At 39.0% G+C, this 23,308-nt stretch overlaps 1 long non-coding RNA gene across 1 annotated transcript in view; it reads right to left on the bottom strand.

The window, feature by feature from the left end:
• The window catches only part of LOC145451941 (uncharacterized), a 200,702-nt gene extending 182,488 nt beyond the window's left edge, over window positions 1-18,214 (bottom strand). Inside the window, exon 1 of the long non-coding RNA XR_013919138.1 lies at window positions 17,838-18,214. This is a non-coding gene — a long non-coding RNA (uncharacterized LOC145451941). The remainder of the gene's footprint in view (window positions 1-17,837) is intronic.
• Window positions 18,215-23,308: the final 5,094 nt, after the last annotated feature.

The following is a 23,308-nucleotide window of genomic DNA, read 5'->3' as shown; positions in this document are numbered from 1 at the left end:
ATCAAGCAAAATAGTTGGACCAACTAGTTACTTGACAAGAAAAACTCGCCCACATATATAGAGGCTGTAAATCAGTTACCTGTGGTGTTTTATCGCTATTACGAGTAGGGCTGGGCACAATGATTCGAGTACTCGAATCTGAATCAGATATTAATTTTGATGATTTGAGTCGAGTAGTAAAAGACGAATTTTTCGAGTATTGAAATGATGCGTCTTTCACTACTGAAAGTTAATTTATCAACGGGAATTATTTATAGCTTCGATATTAGTTTCCACCAAGCCCTGAAACCTTGATTGGTGGTATCGTAGCACACGAAATATTTGGTACGAAGATCCGAAGGTTATTGGACGTAGCACATTTCTGAAGGCATGATTATTCCACAAAATTGTCAGTAAGTGGAATGAAATCGGTATGGTCGAAAAAATACCCAAGTATCTTTTATGAGATGGATAAATGGAATTATATTTTTTGTGGTGGCATAAACGGTACATATTTGAACTTCGACGTATAACATTCTGTTATGACGTCATAATGAGTGATACTCGATTACTCGACTCGAAGCATATTTCGTGATTCAGAATCGAATCACTCAGGTACTCGATTTTGCCCAGCCATAGTTTTGAGGCATTTAAAAGTGAAAATGGACACTTTCCGGTAATATGTATAACATTAATTTTGTGAGGTTTGGCGGAAATCAAAACGTGATTTTATCCCAACATTTGTGTTGATATAATCTATTTTGTTCTTGTAGATGGCGACGAAACATTCTTCCTTGGCATGCTGTAGCTTGGATTATAGTACATAACAACACAAGTTGAAAAGTTTGTGTTTTGAGCGTATGTCCAATAGGTCCGATGGTCGTATGCCATGGGACCCACCGGATGGGGACCGATGATACGTTCGAGCAACAAATTTTAAACGTTTATAAATATATTTTAAAAGGGAGGATATCCATGTAAATGTCCGCGATAGTTAGAGGTTATGTCAAAGTGTTGAGTCAGCAAAAGATCCGCTATTTTCGGCTGAAGATTTGAGAGTCAGGGATCATTTTTCAATTTTTGATCCATCGGTACCACATCTCCCCTACTCAAGCTAAAAGTTACTCCAGCACCGTCGCCATTGTGTCACCAACATATGGCCGAAACAGGGTATAGATTGCAGAGTGTAACCAACGCTTCAACGATTTTGACATTACAGGAATATCGGTTTATGTCAATTACAACGGATAACATAAAACTTTTTTGCGAAAACTATCATTTTTCTGATTTTGTATGACCAAAATCATTACCAATTAGCATTCAAAAAGTTCAAGTATAATTCTAACTTTATGAGAATATTTATAATAATATATCATGTTGCAGTGTTTTTATTAGCGAAACTCTTTTACAGGGTAAGACAAGTAATTTCATAATAAACAAGCTATAATTGAATGAATTTGTGGAGGATTATATAGGAAATTCGTGTAATCACCCTTGGTATATCGTGGAATACCTGGCGCAGTCGATTTGTAATTATTTGCGCTTTGTTCAATTACCTCGTGAGGCTCTAAAACAGAGGTCTCAAACACGTGGCCTGCGAGAGCATTTTGTGTTGCCCGCGACGGCATTTTGGAATTTGAAGTATTCAATAATATATTCGAGTGAAATATATCTTTTTTAGATATAAGAACTTAAAGTTCACGCTACAACTACAATACAAATCACTGAAATCTCAACAAACTTCAATATCACATCATTTTTAAAAGCTACCATGCGGTAGAAGATCAGCTATTACGTCACATTTCTAGTTCATGGTGGTAAAACATGACCCGTCGATTCGTGACTGAAAATTGTGATGTGTTTTTGTGCGACCTTCTCGTAAAATAACTCGATTTCGGATTGACTGGGAGAATAAATAAAAGTGACTCGATTTTATTCGGGTCAAACGTTAAAATCAGAGAAGGACTTGCGACTCGGAACGCTGATTTGGCAATCCTGCGGACGCAACAATCTATGAGGCTGTCATGGGGAATAGTAATACATCAAAAGTTCGTAGTTTGTTTTGCATAGGGTATATAGCTATCTAATCAGGTCAGTATGGCACAGTGTTGGGATGACTCGAGTCATGACTTGACTCGAGTCAGACTCGAGTCACCTTTTTCGTATGACTTGACTTGACTCGAGTCACTTTGCCAAAATGACTTGACTTGACTTGACTCGGCGTATCAGAAATGCGGATTGACTCGTGACTCGGAGCAAAATTCACGAGTCAATTTCAAGTCATCAAGCAATCGATGTCGATGAAATCACTCTATCCTGCATATAGTCGGATTGTTCGCGAAACGCTGGTGTAGCCCGTGAAAGCGACCAATCATTGAATGATCGTTCGTTTTACTGAACCTCCCGGGGATTTCTAAAACTTAGAAATCCCTGTGAACCTCCATTGTTTTCTCACAAATAAATTGACCCCAAATGAAGTGATCGAAGCATACAGCTTACGCAAAATGGATATTTCTGTTCTCTGTTCTTATACCTTAACCAAACCTCTTGTTTAATTGAAATTGAATATAGTTTATATAGTCCTCAACCATTGGCGCACGCTCGATTATGGTCATATCAATTTGTTAATGGGTGATGCATTGCATCTTATTAATTCGCTTCCCTATAGTCTCTATTTTGGCTGGTAACTAAACTGAGGCTATGTAATTACTTACGTAGTTTAGCATTTCTAGGTATATGTGAGCGATACAGCGCCTTCTTGCTTGTATGTCTGACTCTATATTCGTTCATCGGTTCAGAATCAATGACCACGCAATATGTATTTCAGACAGCTAGCAAAATGCAATCACGTAAGCATGCCCCATACGCCGAAAAGGCAACTTGACTTGAATTGTGACTTGACTCGTGACTTGACTTGACTTGACTCGACTTGACTCGAGTCACCTCCAAAAATCGAGTGACTTGACTTGACTCGAGTCACCTTCGAAAATCGATTGACTTGACTTGACTCGAGTCAAAATCTGCAATGACTCGAAATGACTCGTGACTCGAAGGTAGTGACTTGATCCCAACACTGGTATGGCAACCATCGGTATTCTGTGACCCCCGTGTCGTATACAGTTGGTTACATGCTGGGTGTTGTTTGTTCACTAAATCCATGTTATTATCGGTGGCGAGTAAAGTTAGTAGTAGGGGAGATGTGGTACCGATGGATCAAAAATTGCAAAAGGGTCCCTGGCCCTCAAATCTTCAGCCGAGATTAGCATATATTTTGCTGTCTCAACACTTCGATACAAGCTCTACCTATTGCGGACATTTACATGAATATCCGCCTTTTCAAAAAACATATATAAATGTTTAAAATTTGTCGCTCGGACGTGTCATCAGTCCCCACCCGGTGGGTCCAAAGGCACACAACCATGGGACCTATGAGACATACGCTCAAAAACTAAAATTTGTTAACTTGTCTTTTTTTTATACTATAAGCTATACGACAACAAGCCAATGAAGAATGTTTCGTCCCGACATTCAAGAATAAAATAGATTATATCAACTCATACGCTGGCATAAAATCATGTTTTGATTTACGCCTATGCACCATAGGTCCCCCCCCCCCATAAATATTGTAATTGACTTGAAAATAGTCCACTCGAGGATGGTATCGATTCAAAAAATATGTGCCATTATATACCCTGATACAAACCCTATACTTCACATCAAAAATTAAGATGGGTTTGTTATTCTGAAAGGTGATATAGAAAAATGAAAATGTCGATCCAAATTTACTTTACACCCTCTAAAACGTAAATCATTCGTCACAGACCCCATAACTCACGCAGGTCGAATTTTTTTGCATGTGAGGAAAGATTCTGTCAGCATGTAATTGTAGACAAATTCACGGAGTGTAATCATGGAATTATGATGGAGAATTTTTCAAGTATTTTCGGTTCCAGTGATCAATCGGTACTACATCTCCCCTACGCTCAACACCAATGAATTCTTCGCCGATTGGACATTAGGCACCATCAGAAATTGTGTTGAAAATGGACAGGGGATACGAGAAATCTTATTGAAAGCACAAGGGTACGATCGCTCAAAAAGTTAAGAAAAAATGCTAAATGGCTCAATAATGATTACATATATATGTTGTTATTTTCATGTTCCAATAATAACCGAATGCAAAATCTACTCCTGATTTAATTTGACAGTAACAATACCCTAAACTTATCACGACAAGGCCTATATCAAAACCAGGATCAGGCTACAATGCTGAAATGCTCTGATATCAGATCAATCATCAGTAGATTTTAAAATATTCTACATAAAATCGTGGCACGTCAAAGGTCCACAAGATGCAATATTATAACCCGACAGTTTTACAATGTCATGATTCATCCTCTGGCATGATGTCTATATAACGACAAAAAAAATTTCATTCAAATAATTGAATATGTGATTTTTTCGTGTCGAACGTGAATAGTACAATAATAAATACATTTCCACGATGTTTGTGGAATGCCTGTCTACAAGGTCCCGTCAAATAAGGCCTACTTGGAAATTGTGCATTGAACATCCCTATTATTGATGCTGCGGCCCATGGCGTTATCAAACACTAGGAAACTGGCCCACAAGCACATTTGAGTTTGAGACCTCTGCTCTAAAACATGGGTGGGCAAACTACGACAGTAGTTAGTATGATCGCTCATGATTTGCCTGGGGTTCTTATGGGATCTCTGGTGAGGTGCCGCGAAACTCGTGTTGGTGATGGCACCCTTTTGACCCCCCCTTCCGCTGGTGAGGTGCCATGTGTTCTTATGGGATCTCTGGTGATGGTACCCTTTCGGGTATAGGCTTCGTCGGTGATGTGCCGTGAAAACTCGTGTTGGTGATGGAACCCTTTCACACCCCCTATCGCTCGTGATGTGCCATTGTTTCTTACGGGATCTCTGGTGGTGTACCATTGGTTCTTATGGGATCTCTGGTGAGGTGTCATGTGTTCTTATGGGTGCGGTCGTGATTCGCCTTTTCGGGTATAGGGCCTGGTCGTGATTCGCCGTGAAAACTCGGGGTCGTGACTCGCCTTTTTTTTCTATAGGCGGTGGCGGCGATTCGCCTGTCGTGTATTCTTACGGGATCTCTGGTGATTTACCATGTGTTCTTACGGGAGTGGCGGTGATTCGCACTTTCGAGTATAGCCATCTCTCGCGCGGTGTTGAATATGTACGAGTCACCAACAATAACCGCACAAACGGAAACGTGGCTTGTTGTGAGGATTTACGCAGTGCGTGCGACAGACGGCGATTCGAATATCAACAATAGTCGCGTTCGCAAACTAACACTTCAAAAAGATGTGAAATATTTGTAAAATCCTACGATCGCTCACAAGATACCACTTCCGGCATATCAATCTATCACTCAATACACAACCGAAGTTGAATTGTAATTGAATGCATAAATTTATCACCTCGACATCAAAATTCGAAAACAACAACTTGATGCTTTATGTTCTCACTCTAATTTCATGATAAGTGTAATAAGTGCCGAATAACAGATACACCACCGGCGAGACTTGAATACCAACAAATTGTCACTTATTTCTATTCTAGCCGTAATCCTTTGTGAAGTTAACGCTTATTCAAAAAGGTGTGAAATATTTGCAAAACCCCGCGATCACTGACAAGATAATGTCTCGGACATAACTATCTTTCACGACTTGGTGTCATAACCATACCGATCGCTCACGCGATGAAATTTTAGTAATCAGTTTGTCACAGAACTTGATTTCGCTGGTAAGATTTAACAAGTAACGAATAATAGACCGCCAGTGTCGGTAACTTGAATAGCGACAAATTGTCACTTATTTCCGCTCTAACCCTAATCCTTTGTGAAGTGAACGCTTATTCAAAAGGGTGTGATATCATTTTAAAATCCAACGACCACTCACCGGATAATGCTTCAGACATAGCAATCCCTCATACCCGCTCACAATGTAATATTTCGGTAATTAGTTTGTCCCAGAGCCGTCGCAGACGGTGATTCGAAAACCAACAATTTGTCACTTTCCCGCGATCGCTATACGTTTCACGCCTCCCGAATAGTGGCTGACTTTAGTTGCGTGATAAGATCCATGAAAATATTCAATCAATGTGTTAGTTTGTCAACTTGAAATGTAACTCACTACACAAATCAAGTTGAATCGTATTTGAAAGTATTGATTCGACCCTACTCAAATCCTTTGACAAATCCTATTAACGCGATCTGTTGAATCGAACGTAACCTGAATATTACTGACGCCAACATTCACCCGCATCGGATCATTCACACATTCCACGCCGCTGTTTTAACACTTATAGAATCAATACCAACTATCTCTAACCCGATAATATTCAATCATTTTGGTAATTTACCAACTTTAAATCCATTCGCGGGATGTACTAAAGGTAAATCCAAATAATCCAGAATGAAATATTTGGACTTTGACATTGCGTGAATTGAAATAGGTTTGACAAACATGACTACCAACTTTCACCCAGTCACATTTCAAGATTATACTTTGAAACAATCCTTGAAACTGACAACTCTATTCACGACTCCGCGTTTCCGTTTGTAAAATAGAGTTTCAGAAATACTATCACTATGACAACTCAACATTTTAACATCTCGCCATGCACAAACGAGTAAAATACAAAAACCTTGGTAAGTCAATCCGTTTGTAGTAACTCACCAAACCAAAACAAAAAGTGTCCGTATGAAAAGTAGACAAGACTACGCGAGTAATCACTACAACCCACAAACATACCAACTCAGTTGTATCCATATCCCATATTTTTTATTCAACTGTAAGATGAAGTAATTACTACTTGGCGCGCGGTTTGAGACTAACACATTACATTTGAGTATACGAGATTTGAATGTCTGACCAACGTAGTTGAGAATTCTTACAATCGAACGCAGGTGTTATATTGAAAATTTTCACGAATTGACACATTGATTTTGACATATGAGATTTTGTAATAGTCGATCATGAATTGATTATTAAATTATGACATTATTAGACCAGGGTTGTGTTGAAGGTTATTACGATACCAACAAACTTTTCAGAAACATTGTTATTGACATATCGATTTGTAAAACTAGATTAACATGTCTGAAATGTTTTGATTGGGAAGATTAAGCCGTGTTCGTAAAAACCACGCAGCGTATTGTGGAAATCAGGAAATAATTTACAAATGTAATTGTCTCCAGTAACCAAGACTAAAGATGAAACAACAATTTTCTTTGTTGAACAATAACCGGTACAATACTTTATCGTCGTAATCTGCAGTGGGAATTGAAACACTTTCGCACATTTCCCGGTGTCAAGATATCACACTAGGTGAATTGACATATCGCCGCTTGATTAATGCTTAATCCGTTCGCACCATTTCACATACTTTGATCATTACAAAAGTAAATTGGAATATGTTTGCTAGATGCATTCAATTCAGTTAGAAATGTCTGGTGCACAACAATCGTAATATCAAAAAAGTACTTGCTACACTGTTATTTGCTAAACGTGTTTTGCATTGTTGTTCATTTGTAGTATTGATTGTTCTTGAACCCTCAAATAATAATTCCCGACATGAAACCAAGCCACTGGAAGTCGTTACCATCACGAAGAAACAATGTGTACGATGTTTGTCAAATGTATCCTACCCGGCCACCAGAAAACAATTTTCACTCGAAATGAAACCAATGTGATGGTCTCCATTCGATATTTTGTTTGTGTCAAATACTTTACAATGATCACATTTGAGTGGTTGAGATTTACATCATCAAGCTGTTATTTGTAAAGCAAGATTTCGGTAAACTTGTAAATGTATCGTTTAACTAACCAACATTTAGTGATTGTTGAACATACGACTTCGAAATACTGCGTTGATCGTAATTTCCATCATCGTGATAATCGAAGTACATTTCTTTCGAATTCGTAACAACCGGCGTTTCTACGATATGATAAATTTTTGACAAGTTATGCTTAGAAGATTGGTTGCATATCGCGAAAAATAATATACCACTCATATTGATACTGTTACTCCATTGATCGATATTTTCAAACGAGTAAAATTTATTACTTGAGTTTCTCCGCTTAATGTAAATGCAAACTCAGCCGTCTTTTAACATCACAAAGGCATTGATAAAAAGTAGGCAATCAAACACAACACTTTGTACGACACTAATTATTGTTCCACACATCTCATTTCATACTAAGTGTATACGAAAGATATTCACGACACATGAAAATATTCGCTCATGCTACGAACATACGCAATGATTGGTGGTGCTTTCAAACTGTTTCGATATCACAAGAACTTTATTGTCTGAATGGGTGTTCATGTATCTTAATAATCAAATAGTTCAACACAAAACTAGTACTAACAGAAACATCAGAGAGTTGTTTACACAAAAGTTTGTATGTGTACAGTATGCGAATACCATGTGTAAGTCCAGCACAATTGCAGTATCCATCCGAGTTTAGTCAACACAAATTTATTACAACGGAGCCACGTAAACTTTCGTGAAAGAAAAGCATACTCACTTCCAGAGGGTTATGTCAACACCATAGCAGTAAATCAGCTACTCCAACAACAAAGTCCATATGTTTCTAGCCGCGATCCTTACATCTTTCACATAGATCAATCTACTTTGCTAACGAAAAGTGCTGAGTCATCACATGATCGCCCTCACAACAAAACAGCTAGTAGATATTATCATTCAAAATATTCCTAACCCTTTACACACCAGTGACAAATCATACAACGAATATGTTTTGTGGGTCGAATTGTTGTTCAGTGTCAAGTCTACCTGTTGAAACGTACATTAAAACAGCGCAATTCAATTAAAACCACGAATCTATTTTCATTTCCTCACAAACTGTCACATACAGAAAAATAAATTTTATTCCGCCAAAACATACTTGTAACCAATCGCTTTCATTAAACACACAACACCATAAAAGTATTTACTTTCTACAACATAGACATTCCGATGTAGTCAAGAAATATTTTTATTAATCAAAATCATCGACTTCTGTTTACGGCGTTAGTGTGTGCATGTCATACATGTGGGATCCGTATTAAAATGGACACGACACGACTGAATGTAAGGAGATAGAAGTCTATCGCATAGATTTACATGTGGTCTTCGCTACGGTTTCAAAAAACGAATCATCTCTTTTGCATTGATCGAGACCGAGCAAGTTAGTTAATGGCCATGATTGTGTTTGTCATATGCGAATGATAGGGTTACTGTCAAATCTACATACAACAACCTTCTGGCACTCATAATAGCAATTTCATTCTCTCCCTTCGTAATTGTAGACTCACGACAAGTATATTGTACAACTCGACAGCTACGTTTAACAACACCAACGACACTAAACATACGATACCTACCCAAGTAAAATTACCATTTTCACCTGGAGGTCAGTCGTTACCTGAGTAAAAATACCATTATTCTTTGGAGATTTATCGTTTAATCAGAGTAACAAAACATTTTCACTTGGGGGTCTATCGTTTCCAAGAGTAACAAGCCCCCCTTTTCTTTGGAAATATATTTTTTCCCTGGGTAACAAACCTTTTTCACTTGGAAATATATTTTTTCTCTGGATAACAAACCTTTATCACTTGGAAATATATTTTTTCCCTGAGCAACAAACCTTTTTCACTTGGGAATATATTTTTTCTCTGGATAACAAACCTTTTTCACTTGGAAATATATTTTTTCTCTGGGTAACAAACCTTTTGCACTTGGAAATATATTTTTTCCCTGAGCAACAAACCATTTCACTCGGTGGGTCGTCGTTTACCTGAGTAAAAATATCATTTTCCATTGGAGGTCTGGCGTTTACCCATTGTAACAAACCTTTTTCGCTTGGAAATATATTTTTTCCTTGAGCAACATACCATTTTTACTTGGAAATATATTTTTTCCTTGAGCAACAGACCATTTTTACTTGGAAATATATTTTTTCCCTGAGCAACAAACCATTTTCACATGAAAATATATTTTTTCCCTGAACAACAAACCATTTCACTCGGCGGGTCGTCGTTTACCTGAGTAAAAATATCATTTTCCTTTGGAGACCCATTGTAACAATACATTTTCACTTGGAAATCTGTCGTTTACCTGAGTACCAATACCGTTTTCACTTGGAAATCTATCTTTTCCCTGGGTAACAATACCATTTTCGTTTTGAAAACTGACAACCACACCGGTCAATTTGATATTTTTTGTATATTGTTACAACAGACAGCGACAAAATATACACCAACAACGACTCCGATACATTTGTCTAATCAAATATTCACTTGCTCTGATGCATCCCATCAAAATCATTGGATACTCGCATGCAATAACAATGTGCTGTTGTACATCGACATGTATGTTTTCGGAATTGGTGAATAAAGGGGTTTCCGATATGTCCGTGATGTCCGGGTTCGTGCTTTGGATTTTCCAGAGTCAAAATGTCTGAATAAAACACCTTCTCGACTTTGGTAACTGGTTGATACATGGATAATGGCGTTTGGAAAACGGATGAATTTATGTTCCCCATCGCGCTGACAACATCGGGTTACTTGTGAGTTTCCTCAGATCTGTTTACTATATTGTGTCTTTACTGGTCAATACATGTCGCTCCAGTCAGCTGAAACCGGATCACTAATATGAGAAAGTGTGTGGACCGGATCCGGATATTCACTCATGACCCAACGACCGATATTCAAGTAAACATGTTACAGACCGTGTTTCGTCTCCATGAAAAATACCAATGCATACACCATCACATCAAGTACGTCACGATTGTTCACAAGTATTCGCGTAAACCAGGTGTACATACAATGTGTCGGTGTACAAACATCACGGAAAACAAATTCACGTTCTCAAGTCTCATCATGCGCCGACTCTGTACATTTAATGTGGGTATAGATGACTTGGAGACAGGCAATCGGTCATATTTGGACGTAACATGGTCTTAGTATGAACCGACTTCCGCCCAACTTGTGAAAAATGAATCTCACACGAGTACAGCCTTTTCACGGGTTCACACCTTGATTTTGCAAGATTGTTCGGATTCTCAGGTAGACTTACATCGTGATCCAGACCTCGATATATAGTAAAATCGGGTTGCGTAGTTCAATTACTCACTCAATCCCCGCGTATTCTTGGTCATAACCTGTGAACTTTTTTGCTGAGACCGCAGTGTTTCACCTGGTTTAATGTATTTGGCGATCACCATCCTTATCAATCTTTCACGCGATGAGTATATCGGATGTCGCTACTCCCACATAACGACTCCAGCTAAACATCGTGAACAGTGACTCGGATTAAAATCGTAAACAGGTATTCTGTGTATGTGTGAATCTCGAGTTCAATTACGATTTGCTAATGTAATCCAAGGTGTGTCTTTGCGGTTTGAAGACTGATTTCGTGTTAACCACTCCGCAAGAGGGCGCTGTCTCGTAATTCCACATGTCGTTATAAAACGCAGTTGGAAACTTTTGGCCAAGTTGATCCGGCTACGTATTGAAACGGTGCACCCACACAGACCACTGAGAAAACGTTGTCGTTACCTGACCATATCCACGAGTAATTATGGGACTACGCGTAACGTTCCATAGATTCCTCTGGCCCCACACCGTGGTTTTACGACACAGACAAGATGCAGCGGTGAAAATATTGAAAATGAAAAACGATACCTTGGTGACATTTGATTTGGATTTTACACCTGATGAACCATACACTCGATTGGTACATCGGGAGGACAACTCTATCGTCGAGGTCGGGGGAAAAGAAATGTACAGATTTGTTGGTGTTGTGGATATTCAGCGAAAATCAGGGTATATGGTTGTGTATGGTTCGCATATTTGACTGAGAATATATCGGTATGCACAATGCCCTGTTCATTGTATCATGCCATGTGTCATCTATACTCACATTAAATGTACAGAGTCGGCGCATGATGAGACTTGAGAACGTGAATTTGTTTTCCGTGATGTTTGTACACCGACACATTGTATGTACACCTGGTTTACGCGAATACTTGTGAACAATCGTGACGTACTTGATGTGATGGTGTATGCATTGGTATTTTTCATGGAGACAAAACACGGTCTGTAACATGTTTACTTGAATATCGGTCGTTGGGTCATGAGTGAATATCCGGATCCGGTCCACACACTTTCTCATATTAGTGATCCGGTTTCAGCTGACTGGAGCGACATGTATTGACCAGTAAAGACACAATATAGTAAACAGATCTGAGGAAACTCACAAGTAACCCGATGTTGTCAGCGCGATGGGGAACATAAATTCATCCGTTTTCCAAACGCCATTATCCATGTATCAACCAGTTACCAAAGTCGAGAAGGTGTTTTATTCAGACATTTTGACTCTGGAAAATCCAAAGCACGAACCCGGACATCACGGACATATCGGAAACCCCTTTATTCACCAATTCCGAAAACATACATGTCGATGTACAACAGCACATTGTTATTGCATGCGAGTATCCAATGATTTTGATGGGATGCATCAGAGCAAGTGAATATTTGATTAGACAAATGTATCGGAGTCGTTGTTGGTGTATATTTTGTCGCTGTCTGTTGTAACAATATACAAAAAATATCAAATTGACCGGTGTGGTTGTCAGTTTTCAAAACGAAAATGGTATTGTTACCCAGGGAGAAGATAGATTTCCAAGTGAAAACGGTATTGGTACTCAGGTAAACGACAGATTTCCAAGTGAAAATGTATTGTTACAATGGGTCTCCAAAGGAAAATGATATTTTTACTCAGGTAAACGACGACCCGCCGAGTGAAATGGTTTGTTGCTCAGGGAAAAAATATATTTTCATGTGAAAATGGTTTGTTGCTCAGGGAAAAAATATATTTCCAAGTAAAAATGGTCTGTTGCTCAAGGAAAAAATATATTTCCAAGTAAAAATGGTATGTTGCTCAAGGAAAAAATATATTTCCAAGCGAAAAAGGTTTGTTACAATGGGTAAACGCCAGATCTCCAATGGAAAATGATATTTTTACTCAGGTAAACGACGACCCACCGAGTGAAATGGTTTGTTGCTCAGGGAAAAAATATATTTCCAAGTGCAAAAGGTTTGTTACCCCGAGAAAAAATATATTTCCAAGTGAAAAAGGTTTGTTATCCAGAGAAAAAATATATTCCCAAGTGAAAAAGGTTTGTTGCTCAGGGAAAAAATATATTTCCAAGTGATAAAGGTTTGTTATCCAGAGAAAAAATATATTTCCAAGTGAAAAAGGTTTGTTACCCAGGGAAAAGATATATTTCCAAAGAAAAGGGGGGCTTGTTACTCTTGGAAACGATAGACCCCCAAGTGAAAATGTTTTGTTACTCTGATTAAACGATAAATCTCCAAAGAATAATGGTATTTTTACTCAGGTAACGACTGACCTCCAGGTGAAAATGGTAATTTTACTTGGGTAGGTATCGTATGTTTAGTGTCGTTGGTGTTGTTAAACGTAGCTGTCGAGTTGTACAATATACTTGTCGTGAGTCTACAATTACGAAGGGAGAGAATGAAATTGCTATTATGAGTGCCAGAAGGTTGTTGTATGTAGATTTGACAGTAACCCTATCATTCGCATATAACAAACACAATCATGGCCATTAACTAACTTGCTCGGTCTCGATCAATGCAAAAGAGATGATTCGTTTTTTGAAACCGTAGCGAAGACCACATGTAAATCTATGCGATAGACTTCTATCTCCTTACATTCAGTCGTGTCGTGTCCATTTTAATACGGATCCCACATGTATGACATGCACACACTAACGCCGTAAACAGAAGTCGATGATTTTGATTAATAAAAATATTTCTTGACTACATCGGAATGTCTATCTTGTAGAAAGTAAATACTTTTATGGTGTTGTGTGTTTAATGAAAGCGATTGGTTACAAGTATGTTTTGGCGGAATAAAATTTATTTTTCTGTATGTGACAGTTTGTGAGGAAATGAAAATAGATTCGTGGTTTTAATTGAATTGCGCTGTTTTAATGTACGTTTCAACAGGTAGACTTGACACTGAACAACAATTCGACCCACAAAACATATTCGTTGTATGATTTGTCACTGGTGTGTAAAGGGTTAGGAATATTTTGAATGATAATATCTACTAGCTGTTTTGTTGTGTAGGCGATCATGTGATGACTCAGCACTTTTCGTTAGCAAAGTAGATTGATCTATGTGAAAGATGTAAGGATCGTGGCTAGAAACATATGGACTGTTGTTGGAGTAGCTGATTTACTGCTATGGTGTTGACATAACCCTCTGGAAGTGAGTATGCTTTTCTTTCACGAAAGTTTACGTGGCTCCGTTGTAATAAATTTGTGTTGACTAAACTCGGATGGATACTGCAATTGTGCTGGACTTACACATGGTATTCGCATACTGTACACATACAAACTTTTGTGTAAACAACTCTCTGATGTTTCTGTTAGTACTAGTTTTGTGTTGAACTATTTGATTATTAAGATACATGAACACCCATTCAGACAATAAAGTTCTTGTGATATCGAAACAGTTTGAAAGCACCACCAATCATTGCGTATGTTCGTAGCATGAGCGAATATTTTCATGTGTCGTGAATATCTTTCGTATACACTTAGTATGAAATGAGATGTGTGGAACAATAATTAGTTTCGTACAAAGTGTTGTGTTTGATTGCCTACTTTTTATCAATGCCTTTGTGATGTTAAAAGACGGCTGAGTTTGCATTTACATTAAGCGGAGAAACTCAAGTAATAAATTTTACTCGTTTGAAAATATCGATCAATGGAGTAACAGTATCAATATGAGTGGTATATTATTTTTCGCGATATGCAACCAATCTTCTAAGCATAACTTGTCAAAAATTTATCATATCGTAGAAACGCCGGTTGTTACGAATTCGAAAGAAATGTACTTCGATTATCACGATGATGGAAATTACGATCAACGCAGTATTTCGAAGTCGTATGTTCAACAATCACTAAATGTTGGTTAGTTAAACGATACATTTACAAGTTTACCGAAATCTTGCTTTACAAATAACAGCTTGATGATGTAAATCTCAACCACTCAAATGTGATCATTGTAAAGTATTTGACACAAACAAAATATCGAATGGAGACCATCACATTGGTTTCATTTCGAGTGAAAATTGTTTTCTGGTGGCCGGGTAGGATACATTTGACAAACATCGTACACATTGTTTCTTCGTGATGGTAACGACTTCCAGTGGCTTGGTTTCATGTCGGGAATTATTATTTGAGGGTTCAAGAACAATCAATACTACAAATGAACAACAATGCAAAACACGTTTAGCAAATAACAGTGTAGCAAGTACTTTTTTGATATTACGATTGTTGTGCACCAGACATTTCTAACTGAATTGAATGCATCTAGCAAACATATTCCAATTTACTTTTGTAATGATCAAAGTATGTGAAATGGTGCGAACGGATTAAGCATTAATCAAGCGGCGATATGTCAATTCACCTAGTGTGATATCTTGACACCGGGAAATGTGCGAAAGTGTTTCAATTCCCACTGCAGATTACGACGATAAAGTATTGTACCGGTTATTGTTCAACAAAGAAAATTGTTGTTTCATCTTTAGTCTTGGTTACTGGAGACAATTACATTTGTAAATTATTTCCTGATTTCCACAATACGCTGCGTGGTTTTTACGAACACGGCTTAATCTTCCCAATCAAAACATTTCAGACATGTTAATCTAGTTTTACAAATCGATATGTCAATAACAATGTTTCTGAAAAGTTTGTTGGTATCGTAATAACCTTCAACACAACCCTAGTCTAATAATGTCATAATTTAATAATCAATTCATGATCGACTATTACAAAATCTCATATGTCAAAATCAATGTGTCAATTCGTGAAAATTTTCAATATAACACCTGCGTTCGATTGTAAGAATTCTCAACTACGTTGGTCAGACATTCAAATCTCGTATACTCAAATGTAATGTGTTAGTCTCAAACCGCGCGCCAAGTAGTAATTACTTCATCTTACAGTTGAATAAAAAATATGGGATATGGATACAACTGAGTTGGTATGTTTGTGGGTTGTAGTGATTACTCGCGTAGTCTTGTCTACTTTTCATACGGACACTTTTTGTTTTGGTTTGGTGAGTTACTACAAACGGATTGACTTACCAAGGTTTTTGTATTTTACTCGTTTGTGCATGGCGAGATGTTAAAATGTTGAGTTGTCATAGTGATAGTATTTCTGAAACTCTATTTTACAAACGGAAACGCGGAGTCGTGAATAGAGTTGTCAGTTTCAAGGATTGTTTCAAAGTATAATCTTGAAATGTGACTGGGTGAAAGTTGGTAGTCATGTTTGTCAAACCTATTTCAATTCACGCAATGTCAAAGTCCAAATATTTCATTCTGGATTATTTGGATTTACCTTTAGTACATCCCGCGAATGGATTTAAAGTTGGTAAATTACCAAAATGATTGAATATTATCGGGTTAGAGATAGTTGGTATTGATTCTATAAGTGTTAAAACAGCGGCGTGGAATGTGTGAATGATCCGATGCGGGTGAATGTTGGCGTCAGTAATATTCAGGTTACGTTCGATTCAACAGATCGCGTTAATAGGATTTGTCAAAGGATTTGAGTAGGGTCGAATCAATACTTTCAAATACGATTCAACTTGATTTGTGTAGTGAGTTACATTTCAAGTTGACAAACTAACACATTGATTGAATATTTTCATGGATCTTATCACGCAACTAAAGTCAGCCACTATTCGGGAGGCGTGAAACGTATAGCGATCGCGGGAAAGTGACAAATTGTTGGTTTTCGAATCACCGTCTGCGACGGCTCTGGGACAAACTAATTACCGAAATATTACATTGTGAGCGGGTATGAGGGATTGCTATGTCTGAAGCATTATCCGGTGAGTGGTCGTTGGATTTTAAAATGATATCACACCCTTTTGAATAAGCGTTCACTTCACAAAGGATTAGGGTTAGAGCGGAAATAAGTGACAATTTGTCGCTATTCAAGTTACCGACACTGGCGGTCTATTATTCGTTACTTGTTAAATCTTACCAGCGAAATCAAGTTCTGTGACAAACTGATTACTAAAATTTCATCGCGTGAGCGATCGGTATGGTTATGACACCAAGTCGTGAAAGATAGTTATGTCCGAGACATTATCTTGTCAGTGATCGCGGGGTTTTGCAAATATTTCACACCTTTTTGAATAAGCGTTAACTTCACAAAGGATTACGGCTAGAATAGAAATAAGTGACAATTTGTTGGTATTCAAGTCTCGCCGGTGGTGTATCTGTTATTCGGCACTTATTACACTTATCATGAAATTAGAGTGAGAACATAAAGCATCAAGTTGTTGTTTTCGAATTTTGATGTCGAGGTGATAAATTTATGCATTCAATTACAATTCAACTTCGGTTGTGTATTGAGTGATAGATTGATATGCCGGAAGTGGTATCTTGTGAGCGATCGTAGGATTTTACAAATATTTCACATCTTTTTGAAGTGTTAGTTTGCGAACGCGACTATTGTTGATATTCGAATCGCCGTCTGTCGCACGCACTGCGTAAATCCTCACAACAAGCCACGTTTCCGTTTGTGCGGTTATTGTTGGTGACTCGTACATATTCAACACCGCGCGAGAGATGGCTATACTCGAAAGTGCGAATCACCGCCACTCCCGTAAGAACACATGGTAAATCACCAGAGATCCCGTAAGAATACACGACAGGCGAATCGCCGCCACCGCCTATAGAAAAAAAAGGCGAGTCACGACCCCGAGTTTTCACGGCGAATCACGACCAGGCCCTATACCCGAAAAGGCGAATCACGACCGCACCCATAAGAACACATGACACCTCACCAGAGATCCCATAAGAACCAATGGTACACCACCAGAGATCCCGTAAGAAACAATGGCACATCACGAGCGATAGGGGGTGTGAAAGGGTTCCATCACCAACACGAGTTTTCACGGCACATCACCGACGAAGCCTATACCCGAAAGGGTACCATCACCAGAGATCCCATAAGAACACATGGCACCTCACCAGCGGAAGGGGGGGTCAAAAGGGTGCCATCACCAACACGAGTTTCGCGGCACCTCACCAGAGATCCCATAAGAACCCCAGGCAAATCACGAGCGATCATACTAACTACTTACGACCCGCGGGCCTCATGCGACACGGGACGACATTGTGTGCGGCCGGCGAAGGCATCGAGAACTGCAATGGAAATATTGATAAAACGCGCAGTACAAATATAATTGTTTGAGAGGCATTGATGAGGTTATGATCTTAATATTGTACTTTTTAGATTTTATGGTTGACGCATTTTAAAACGTTTCGGTTGCTAAACATATAAGATGATCAAAACGGTAATGAATTAGTTCGGATCACAATTATGATTTTGGGTTAGAACTCCGTAACTTTCAGAGCTGTACTCGAAGAAACCATTGCGTGCGTGTGTTGGGTAGATTCCAGGGCTTTGGAGCAGCCGTAAATGTGCATTTCTCCAGATCCTGCTCCGGAGCTTTCTTCTATCATACATTAGCTCCGGCTCTATCTATTCGTTCACGCATTATAGAATATTTTGGCGCCTAGGCTAACAAGGTCACACAGACTTTGCTGGCCATCGAAGTCACGCGACGGGGTTAAGCCCCCAGAAGTTTTGTTTATCACGCTATGGGTGCGCAAGACATTCGTTTTTAGGGGGCTGACGAAGTGCTGTTACGGTTCTCCCTCATACCCATTGTATTTATTACAATCGTTACAATATGGGGTGGCGGTGCTTGAGCAAGATAATTTTTGAAAGGGGGCGCTGGAGGAAAAAAGGTTACGAACCACTGGTTTAGCGGACAAAGCTATCGTTTCTCAGCACCATAATACCCACATACATGCATATATCATCGGTTAGTCTCATTTGTCATGCGCCATATCTTCGTCTCTCCAGCCGAATTTTGGCTCGGCTCACCCTCACTCTCGGCTTGTCCAGTGCAATCGCAGTGAGGTCAGCGATGCGGGAGCCAAGATAAACCTCCGACACATATAGAAGATAGAGCTAGACATAATCAAGGTTCAGTCCTTCCATTGGTGTCGTGACCAGGGATATCCTGACTAGTAGTCTAGATATCGCTATGGTCGTGACGAAGGCGTCTTAACCAATTGCGCTACTAGCTGCCCACTATCGGGCAGTTGCCTAGTTGAAAAAATGAAAAAACACTTTCACTTGCGGCTTTGCGATTGATCAGGCATGACAATTTCCCATTTAGCAGAAATTTGGTCGGCAGGCTGTCGCGAGCCAAAACAATCGTCTCGCGAACGACACTTCTAGCACACCCAAACTAGTTTAAAAATATCAAGGGAGATTTACACGAAAAAGGAGGTTTCAAAGAGCATTTAAACATACATCTAGCCAAAATGTGGTGAATACATATACACCTACCTTCGGAACACTAACGTCAGATATCCCCCTAAAAATTAAAATATCCCTCCAAAAAGAGAATTCCACCCAGTTGACATCCATTGTCATACTGAATGTCCCGCAGAGGTGGCATTTATCCAAATAATTTTCGGAATTCGAGACGCAGATGTGGATAGTCACCCAGATGATATGCAAAAATTGTTTTTACTGTGATGATACTGTTTATATCCTGTTGTAATTGTGTTTAAGATTGTTTAAAACGTAGTGTATGTACAATAAAGCCTAAAGGTCGATTGCAAATTATTACAAATAGCAAAATCGAGTTCCTGAAGGATTGTTTTCCAAATCGAGTGTTAGGATTATAGTTGTTACGAGTTTTCGAGTGTCACTAATTTTGACGTCATACGAACAATGCAAGTTCTCCCCCACATTAACGATAATTTGGTATTTATTAGACTGTACAACTATTTCATTGCACTTGTGACAATGCTGTGATCGACTTGATCACGACTTTGCAGAAATGTCATTTGAACTAATGTGAGTAGCAGTACTAACTATATCAATCGATAATACTTTGGGTGCTCGAATACGATTAATCGTGGTTTCAAAGATTCCCCGTTGGGAAAAGAGTATACAAATTATAAATCTAATTGATAATAAAGTTCTTAGTGAGAAGAAGCGCATAGTTTCAGTACTCGAAGAATCTTGCTACCTTACTCAACTCGAATGAACTCAATTAAGACGCTATCAAGATTCGAGTACTCGAATTATTGTGCCTAACTTTACTAATCATATATAAGTAATTATGTTTTTTAATTAAATATCTTACTCATCCTTAAATTGACTCGATAATGCGATTTTTGTCTTCTCACACTCCGCGTGAAGCTTATACTTGGCGGTGAGATGATCCCCCAAATTCACACCTTCAGTTTCTGCGAATCCTTTGATACACTCTGCAGTCATTGCCTGATTGAAATCTTCCCCTGATAATTGGAGATTATGAGATCACAAATTCGTGAAGTTGTGGTGAATCGCAATTAGGGTTGCATTTGAAACAAAAATCAATTCAAAACAAACATGTTTGAAACATGGCCCTTGTTATCCCAGACGTCATGCATCTTAAAATGTCAGTGGATTGACATTGATAATTGAAAATAGGCTGACATGGTAAATATTGTGACTTTCGAAAAAAGCCTTACAACCCCTGTCATAATCGGACCAAAAATATCCTTAATCAGGAGTCAGGACTATACGTCGTAATGCAGCAATTTGGGGAATTTGGAATCGCAAGCAAGTCATCAGTTATCATTCTTTTGATACGGTCTGATGAGCGATTCCACTATCTTTTGAGTAGATTTAAGCTTTACTGGAGGTCACAAATCAATAACGTGCTTCAACGTAATATTTGAATGTCCGGAATTTTGGAAGACTGTATTTATTCCTAGTTTTTCCGGGTTGCCCACTGCCATTCCCTCCACATTTTTTTAGTCAACGCTTTGTATGCTTTAAACCTGCAATCTTTTGAAAATAACTGCAATAATGTTTGGCCGGTGACGTGCGGTGAGGTTCATGCCTGATTAGGCACTAACCCCCCCCCCACACACACACACACGTAAATATACGCATATATGTGAATACCAACAGCAGCAATTGAAGTGGGTAGGCGAGAGCGTTTTCTCCGCAGCCTGTTAGCCGTTGCAATTCTACATTTTACAATACATATTTAAATTTGTTCTTTAGTCAAATATTTAGATAATACAGATTGTTCGGCGGAAAGGAGGAAACGAAAAACATGAAAACATTTTATTTGGGGTCCATATTTCGGCTTTAAATTCTCTATTGTCTTTTGCTCGTCCAATCTCCTTTTTTGCAAGATTGAAATGGACGCTGTATCAGTAAAACTAAATATGCCGCTCACTAACGTCAAGCTTCAGACCGTGGAAAATCAGGGTTACATTCATGATTTCGATTGAGGATGCGGATTTCTCTGGATTAGGATTCGCAACTATATAAAACCTAAAAGGTTAGCTGATTAAGTTGGCGTCCTTTTTCTTATCACATTATTCATCTTCACACTCAAGCTATCGAGGCCAGCCTACTCCTCGTCATCAGCTGTTCCATATAAGCGGCGTTTTACAAAAACCTAAGTTGACAGATATGGAAGCAAACATAGAATATCGACCTGTTGCAGATGACTATTGCCGTCGAAAATTGATAAAGGCCACAAGCAATGACCACGCAGGCTATTTAAGTAGCTATCATACATACAACAATTTAAACGTTGTAGCTATATGGATGGAAAATACATAACAGAAACATCAGTAACGGAATGTATTTGCTCCGCATTACGTAATGATCATCGCTACTATAAAATTCATAATGCACTGACGGTTTCCGAAATCGGTAGCGCGTTTCACTGTGCGGCGATTGTCCGATTGTTAACGAATAGTGAGTGAGGCAGATTCTATTGTGCCTCACCTGGCTATTGTTCCTCTGCTCTGCCATTGTACGTAATAAAGCAGAATTTCAAATCCCGTGGCGGTTTTGAGGGGTTAGAGTGCTCTAAGATGGTTAATGTTCGGATTTTCGGAATCGGCGCAACAATTTGATAGATACCATATTACGAATTCCGAGCTTGTCGGAGGAGGTGCACAAACTGCTGTGCCGCACCAGTGCCCCACCTCTCGCTTCGCGCTGTATTTTTGACCTATAAATACGAAAATTGATGATGTTGGATGAAAAAATGTTCAGATGTAGTTATTCACTGTGTTTGGCTTATACTAGTTCAGGGTTTCCTAAACTGCGAGATGGTGATCGTACTAATCTGAAATGAAACGGATTGAGAGTTCGCAATCGTGTCCGTCAATTCTATTTAAAATCGCGATCTGACAAAGTAGATTGAAATATTCCGATTTAACTCATCGCATCGCAACTCGATCGCGTTATATGCAAGTGGTGTGCGAGTGCTGTGGAATTCGTTGGCTGGTGGTTGAAATACAACTGCATACAGAAAGGAACATTCGGATTTATATCTTCAATATGATAAGTTGATGACCTTCGCTATTGCGCGACCTTTCCGCTCCTCAATTCGTAAAACACGATGTCTTAATTTACAATACTGATTAGTGATCGAAAGCTAGGGTTTGATGGTAACTGACGAAAACTGTGACACGTTGCTACCGGATTCACTAGGCAGTGATTGTTACAGCGATGGGCGTGCATCTCATGCTAAAGTGTCGGCTGAGGACTTGTCTATAGTCAGCCGTCGACGCAGCCTTCTACTCGGCAATCCACGTCAACGCAGTTATCTGATAACGGAAAGGCCGAACATAGTAGCAGCGGAGTAAAAGTTGTTGTATCGGGTTAAGGTGTTTCGATGAAGCGTCTCCACCCGAATGTAGTTCATAGAGCACTCTATGCGTTACTTGGCGAATGGGGGGTTCCTCGTCCCCCACGCTCGGGGGACCTCCTTGTAACTTGGAAGCAAGTTGAAGCGCTTCTACAGTCCGACTGCTTGAGGCAAGTCTAATAAAATGAAAACCTCTCTGTGCAATGATAGGTCTTGCACCGTCAGAGCGGTTATTTCTTGTGTCCCACTTGATATTCCTGACTCGGAAATCCTCGACAAGTTTGGCGAATTCGGCGTCTCCTGCGTAAGGCGCCTCAAGAAAAAAACTGTTACTGGCTACGAATAGTGTCCATCAGTTCTCTTGTGCTTCGCTGCGATAAGGTCCCTTAAAGTGTCACTATTTCCTACCTTCAGTTCTGGACAAGTCCTTATAATCCACCACCGCTAAGGTGCCATCGCTGTAACAGGTACTGCCA

Source organism: Botryllus schlosseri, chromosome 12 (assembly GCF_051294905.1).
Source record: "Botryllus schlosseri isolate E-star chromosome 12, Bs_hap1, whole genome shotgun sequence".
In the NCBI taxonomy this organism is placed as follows: Eukaryota; Metazoa; Chordata; class Ascidiacea; order Stolidobranchia; family Styelidae; genus Botryllus; species Botryllus schlosseri.
Note: the sequence above shows the minus strand (reverse complement) of the source record. Positions and strands in the feature narration are given on the sequence as shown.